Genomic DNA, 8,070 nt, shown 5'->3' with positions numbered 1-8,070 from the left:
TAATAGATGGGGGGTATTGTCTAAAATTGAGCGACAACTCATGGGAGCCTGTCGAACCTATCTTCAAATTAATTAATCTAAATAATAATAAAATGGTTATGGATGTCCTATTTAGTGACGTTTATACGACATCCTTACAATCATTTAATTAATTATTTGGGTTGGGTAATTTATTATTCACTACGGCCAAGTGGATAAATTAATATTCATGGACCAATAAAACAGGGGTGGATTACATTTAAGGACACTTGGTGTAATTGTTAACAAAGAATTAAAACCTTGGATTACACGCAGTCGTTAACCTGGTGTAATCATTAAACAAAGTATTAAGACCTTGTTACAGTTCGGATCCCTAATTAGTTGGATTATTTGACTTCGGGAATAAGGATAATTTGCCGAGCATTTCATAATTATGACCGGTGAACTATTTTGGACAAAAACCACATAGGTTTCAAATAATCCAGGACAAAGGACAATTAACCCATTGGACAATTAATTAAAATCAAAAAGTCAAACATCATGGTTACGGAAGTTTAAATAAGCATAATTGTTTTATTGTATTTTTCATCGCACTTTTATTTTCTGTCATTTTATTTTCTGTCATTTTATTTATCGCAATTTATTTTACGCACTTTAATTTTTGTCATTTATTTTTACGCTTAAAATCGACAAACCGGTCATAAAACGGTAAAACCCCCATTTTATAATAATACTACTACTTATTTATATATATATTTTTAGATTATACTCGCAACTTTTAGTATTAAGTTCATTTTTGGCGTAGTTATTTTTTTTTATTTCTAGATTTTTAGGCTTTGCCGTAAAATCCCTTAAGTGCTTATTCCTTAGACTAAGATTTAGGTGCTTTAGAATTTTGCGACGCCATTTTTCGTGCTACCTTCTTATTTTTATTTTTCGACGCTTATTTTTCGACCTTTTTATTTTTCGACACTTTTCGACGCGCAATCTTTTTCTTTCTTATTTCGCGACGCTCTAGTTATAGGATATAGAATTTTCTTTACTTCTTATCTAATTCTTCAAAAGGAAAGAAAAATTATTTAAGCGGTTAAGTTAATAGACGTTGACATTTTTCTGGTTCGTAGTAATAGTTGGATTTGTTAGTGGCAAGTTGTGGGCTTCCGATTTAAAGGGACCTGGCTTCCTGCTGCATCTTTTGGCTATTCGAAATGTGGGCAAAATCAGAAAAGTCTATTAATTGGACAACTTATATAAGTTTTTCTTATTTTTTTTATAACTACTAGGATATTCTGTGAATGCACCGAGCAAAACGTTCACCACCTTTCATACGTTCACCACCTGTAACTCGATCAAGACATTTAGCAAATATTTTCGCCGTTGATTTTTCTTTAGAATCATCATCCAGTCGAACAAATACTCCAATTCAAATTTTCGACAATCCATCTTTTGAACCCGATTTCACAACTAAGAAACTAAAGGATATTCAAGGACAATTCCAAGATCCTGAACCACAAACCGTTAAATCAGAGTCCTCTAGTGATTCGTATTCAAAGAATTCAATTATGGAAGTAACGGAACCTCTAAGTATGGAAGATCGAATGAGAGCTAAACGCACGGGCCAAGGTCACGCCATTATTAAGCCAGAAGTTAATGCTCCAAATTATGAAATCAAAGGACAAATTCTACATATGGTAACTAATCAGTGCCAATATAGTGGTACGCCAAAAGAAGATCCCAACGAACATCTTCATACCTTTAATAGGATCTGTACACTATTCAAAATCCGAGAAGTGGAGGATGAACAGATATATCTCATGTTGTTTCCCTGGACTTTAAAGGGAGAAGCCAAAGATTGGTTAGAATCGTTACCTGAAGGGGCGATTGACACATGGGATGTCTTAGTTGAAAAATTTCTTCAAAGATTCTTTCCGGCATCTAAAGCCGTGAGACTTCAAGGAGAAATTGTTACGTTCACACAAAAGCCAAATGAAACATTATATGAGGCGTGGACAAGATTCGGAAGGATGTTGAGAGGATGTCCTCAACACGGTTTAGACACTTATCAAATAGTACAAATATTCTACCAAGGTGTCAACGTTGCTACAAGAAAAGACATCGACATAACAGCTGGTGGTTCCATTATGAAGAAAACCGCAACTGAAGCTTACAAAATTATTGATAACACTGCTTCCCACTCTCATGAGTGGCATCAAGAAAAAGATATCTTTCGATCATCTAAAGCGGCTAGAGCCGATTCTAGCCATGACTTTGATTCCGTTTCCGCAAAAATAGATGCTTTCGAAAGACGAATGGAAAAGATGAATAAAGATATTCACGCAATACGAATCAGTTGTGAGCAATGCGGTGGACCACACTTATTGAAAGATTGTCACATTGAACTAATGATGGAACAACGTGAGAATGTTTCCTATATGAACCAAAGGCCGGGAAATAATTATCAAAATAATTATCAACCGCCAAGGCTAAACTTCAATCGAAATCAAAACATTCTTTATAATCCAAATGGACCAAACAATAATTCGTACAACCAACAAGGTCCGAATAACCAACCGACTCAAACCAACACTTTCAATCAACAAAGACCTGGCTTGTATAAACCACCACAACAAACCGAAGAGAAAAAGCCAAATCTAGAAGAAATGATGGCAAAGCTGATTGAATCTCAAACACAATTCATTACATCTCAAACCCAAACGAACGAGAGGTTTGATCAGTCATTAAGAACTCAACAAGCTTCCATTTTGAATCTTGAAAAATCACGTAGGTACTCTTGCTAGCATGATGAGTGAGAGGGAACAAGGAAAGCTACCGAGTAATACTGAAGCAAATCCTCGGAATGAGAATGTTAACATGGTTTCAACAAATTCTGAAAAACCAGCTCCGGAAGATGGGAAGGTTTTAGATGAGAATAAAAATGAAGAAGTTACACCACCACCACCAGAGTATGTAACGCCAGTGGTGGCACCATATAAACCACCCATCCCGTTTCCAAGAAAAAGAGTTGAGTATGAGCAAGTAATAGGTAATAAAGTTGGTGATACCTCTGGAAAGAAGAAGAAGAAAAAGAATAAGAAAGTACAAGAAACAAAAACCGTAAAGATAAACCCGGTGAATACAGTTCCACCAAAACCTCCACCTAGGGTAGGTGATCCGGGTGAATTTATTGTTCCTTGTCTACTTAGTGATTGTGTCATGTATGATGCACTAGCAGATTTAGGTGCAAGTGTGAGTGTTATGCCTCTTTCATTATATAAGAGATTAGGTGTAGGTGAGTTAAGTCCAACGGATATGAGTGTTCGACTCTTTGATCAAACCATTAAGCACCCAGTTGGAATTGCTGACAACCTACCCGTTCAAGTAGGTAATTTAACCTTTCTAGTCGAATTTATTGTCATTGATATAGAAGAGGACCCAAACGTTCCTCTAATTTTAGGTCGACCATTCTTTGCGTCCACCGGGGCGTTATTTGATGTAGGAAATGGAAGAATGACACTTAGTAGTGGTGACAAATCGATCACCTTTATGATTCGAAAGTCTAAATCTCCACCAACCAAAATCGTTGAACCAGCAAAAACGATTGGTAAGAACCATGTTGTTTTACCAACTCCAACGGTAATACTTAGCAATAATGAAACGCCTAAGTGTGGGGAAAATGAAGTAACACCTAATGATGACATGATAACAAAGAACCCCGTTGTTGATACAAAATTAAATGATCCCGTTATTAATAGTTCAATGAAGAAACTTATTAAACAGATTCGCGATGCTAGAACCAAGGGGAACTTTAAGTTATGTAACCGGTTAGTATCCAATCTATCACCTAAAGAAAAGGAGAAACTAGTTGAAATTGTGGATATTACACAGGAATCCGACCAATGGCTTAAAGAAAAAGTCACGGATATGCAAGTTGATTATGGACCAAGAGAAATTGACGATAAAGTTAATCACAATTTCGACACCACAGCTACCTAAGTGTGGGGAGATTCAAATGTTCTAAAAAGAAAATGCTATCTAGAGTTAATTGTTCTGTTCTCGTGTAGTTCCGAGAATGGAATCCGATTGGTCTTTTCCGCTAGCAGACACTAAAGAACTAGTTTTCTCCCTCCATTCTGAATTTTTGTTTTGTAGGTCTTATATGAAATTAATATGCTTTTAAGTTTTGTGTGATATTTAAAAACAAAATTTACTTTAATTCATTAAGTTGAAAAAATGATTTCTAAAATTCGTCGTGAGTTGAAGACTAGGTCATTAAGCCGAAATTGCTTTACCCGAGGGTGGGACGGCAAATTTTGTTATCATTATTTTTAATTTTATTGATCTAAAGTATGCCAAAAAGATATTAGACTTTATAAATTTTTGAACGTGGGGTAATATACCCAACTTCAAAAATATGTATATATATGTTTGTATTTTATATTATGTACAAAACAGGGTAGAACAACGCACTTTCAAAGACTAACATTAAGTTCAGCAATAGCTACTGATTTTGACGACAAGAAGCAAAATATCAAATGTGAGATAACAACAAGATGTTTGCAAACTGGGTATTTTTAATCACTTTTCTACGCTAATCACCCTCATGAATTTAAATTATAGTCTGATTTCATGCAAATGAGGGCATTGCATGATCTTAAGTGTGGGGAAGGGTTATAAATTCTCTCAGGTTTATACTTGGTTTATTTGCCAAATTTTGTGAAAATTTGAAAAATTTTCAATTAAATGAAGTCAAAATCATGTTTATACATATTTATGAACGGTGAAAACTAGGTGATAATACCGAAATTATCGTTACCTCGGAAAGGACATAAATTGAGAAACAACCTAAAATGCTTGAATTCATTTAAAATGGAATAAAGGAGAATAAAAAGGCAAAGAAAGAAACTAAGTGTGGGGAGAATATACCAAGTTATTCAATTAAAAACTATCTATCACATGTCTCTGTAAAGTTATTGCAGGTACTTTTGTTTTGAACGAAACTAATCAGTTTTACCCGATTTATTGTAATACTTTTGAATGAAAGATGGATCTACACGATGAATCAATTCCATCATTTAAAAGGAAGTAAAGTCTTCCGAAAAATACACGCGCTTCTTGATTTAGGTCATGAAGTTGTCGTCCAGACCAGCTGTAGGTTGACGAAAAATCTAGAAAAGTCATCACTAAGATCAGCAGGAAATCCACGGACCTCAGCATCAAACAGGGTCGCCAAGTGGTCAGATTTATCCTAACCATGAGAAGGATTTATCTCGTACAATGGGGGGCACCGTGCAAATTAGCTGGATAAGACTAATGAATCAGATCCCCAGAAAGGATAATCTCCTTAAATATTAAAAATCAGCTTTTAAGCCTGATATTAATCAATCCTTGAGATTGACCTTAAAGATTGAGAATTCAAACTCATGGAATTCGATGATATCTAAACTCGAGCTTGAACGAGAAAATATTTTGATCAAAAATTACAAACCGATTTGTTTTCTGAAAAACTATTTTCAATGCGTTCATTACCATTGAACGTAAAATCCTAGGAATTCACCTGGAATTCATTAGGTCACCTGAACCAAATCGGGTGTCAACCGTAAGAACGGTGGTTGCATAGCATGGTCGGAGACAGGACCTTGTGCCAGACCGAAAAATTATAGGATGATCTTTACTATCGCTCCTACCAAGGATAGTTCTAGCATCCGACACGTTAATAAGACCATAATCATCTGCATGTCACGGGACATTGCCTTAACAGTTTCTTGTTCATCGCTTTCCTTTACAACCGGACGGTAGTTTGCCGAAAGGTAATATACGGAACAAGTAAACTGGATGTGTGCTTTCCGATACAGGGATAGCAGTGGATTACACGAGCCTAAAAGTTTTTAGCCAAAATATTGATCCACAAATATATTTTGCAACACCGATGGTGGATCAAATCAGAAAACTTGTCTAGGGTAAAATCTAGCTTGAATTTTCAAAAGTTCAAATGTTTTCATAAAGATCCAATTTCCTTAAGGATCTACATTTTTATAGTCAGGTGGGACTTCAAACCGCCTTTCAAATGTGCACCTTGCTTTGGAAACCGAAAGTAAATCGGCTATTTGATTGCAAGTGTCGTTGACCTAAACCCGAGGCAACTGTGGATGACACACCCACCTTCAACCATGGTTCTATCATTACTATTATTGTTTATACCGCTCTATCAAAGTCACTGATGTACAAAGTGTGAAGAATAAAGAAGTGATTCAAGTGTTTTTTAAGACTATATTGCTTGAGGACAAGCAACGCTCAAGTGCGGGGATATTGATAAGGCTAAAAAGGAACATATATTTCATAGCATTATCCCCCAAGAAAGACAAGATTTTAGTTGCAATTGTTCCATTTTCAAGTAATATTCGTTTATTTTAAATAAGTGCGAAGACAAAAGGCGAAAACGACGAATTGAAGACACAAAGGTCCAAAAAGCTCAAAAGTACAAGATACAATCAAAAAGGTTCAAATTATTGATGAAGAACGTCTAAAAATGACAAGAGTACAAGTTACAAAACGCAAAATACACGATATAAAATTGTACGAAAGGACGTTCGAAAATCCAGAACCGGGACATGAGTCAACTCTCAACACTCGACGCAACGGAGCTGAAAGTACAAGTCAACTATGCACAAGAATATAATATAATATTTAAATAATTCATAATAAGAATAATATTAAATAATAAAAAGTTGTTAATTGAGCATAGTGCAGGGGTCATAAGTGAAAATTTCAATTTATCATTTGCCTATAAAAGGCCATCTAAATCGATGATTTAGATACACCTTTTTCCAATCTTCTTTCTTTCTTATGTAATTTATATTTATATTTATAATATTAAGTTTAATTTAAGATTAATAATAATTGGGTATTTGTAAGAAATGTTTTACGGGTTTTAAAGTAGGAACTCTGTCCGTGTAACGCTACGCGATTAATCACCACTGTAAGCTATGTTCTTCCTTTTTAAATTAATGTCTAGTAGCTAAGTCATTATTATGCTTATTTAAATTGAAGTAATCGTGATGTTAGGCTAAATATTAAGATGGGGTAATTGGATTTTTTTACCATAATTAGGGTATGGACAAAAGACCGACACCTGTGGACTTTGGACCATGGACAATTAATAGATGGGGGGTATTGTCTAAAATTGAGCGACAACTCATGGGAGCCTGTCGAACCTATCTTCAAATTAATTAATCTAAATAATAATAAAATGGTTATGGATGTCCTATTTAGTGACGTTTATACGACATCCTTTACAATCATTTAATTAATTATTTGGGTTGGGTAATTTATTATTCACTACGGCCAAGTGGATAAATTAATATTCATGGACCAATAAAACAGGGGTGGATTACATTTAAGGACACTTGGTGTAATTGTTAACAAAGAATTAAAACCTTGGATTACACGCAGTCGTTAACCTGGTGTAATCATTAAACAAAGTATTAAGACCTTGTTACAGTTCGGATCCCTAATTAGTTGGATTATTTGACTTCGGGAATAAGGATAATTTGCCGAGCATTTTATAATTATGACCGGTGAACTATTTTGGACAAAAACCACATAGGTTTCAAATAATCCAGGACAAAGGACAATTAACCCATTGGACAATTAATTAAAATCAAAAAGTCAAGCATCATGGTTACGGAAGTTTAAATAAGCATAATTGTTTTATTGTATTTTTCATCGCACTTTTATTTTCTGTCATTTTATTTTCTGTCATTTTATTTATCGCAATTTATTTTACGCACTTTAATTTTTGTCATTTATTTTTACGCTTAAAATCGACAAACCGGTCATTAAACGGTAAAACCCCCATTTTATAATAATACTACTACTTATTTATATATATATTTTTACAAATAAACTTAATAATATAGCGTTAACTTCACCAGCTCCCTGTGGAACGAACCGGACTTACTAAAAACTACACTACTCTACGATTAGGTACACTGCCTATAAGTGTTGTAGCAAGGTTTAGGTATATCCACTCGATAAATAAATAAATAAAACTTGTGTAATATTTCGTCGCATTTTGTAGTAAAAATTAATACT

At 34.5% G+C, this 8,070-nt stretch overlaps 1 non-coding gene across 1 annotated transcript; it reads right to left on the bottom strand.

Annotated features, from left to right (window-relative positions):
* Nucleotides 1-1,925: 1,925 nt before the first annotated feature.
* On the bottom strand, nucleotides 1,926-2,032 carry LOC139860715 (small nucleolar RNA R71). The gene has a single exon (XR_011763341.1). It is a non-coding gene; the product is annotated as a small nucleolar RNA R71 (small nucleolar RNA).
* Between the last annotated feature and the right edge of the window lie 6,038 nt (nucleotides 2,033-8,070).

The sequence above is a fragment of the Rutidosis leptorrhynchoides genome, chromosome 7 (assembly GCF_046630445.1).
Source record: "Rutidosis leptorrhynchoides isolate AG116_Rl617_1_P2 chromosome 7, CSIRO_AGI_Rlap_v1, whole genome shotgun sequence".
NCBI lineage: Eukaryota > Viridiplantae > Streptophyta > Magnoliopsida > Asterales > Asteraceae > Rutidosis > Rutidosis leptorrhynchoides.
The sequence above is the reverse complement of the archived record's forward strand: the minus strand, read 5'-3'. Positions and strand labels throughout refer to the sequence as shown.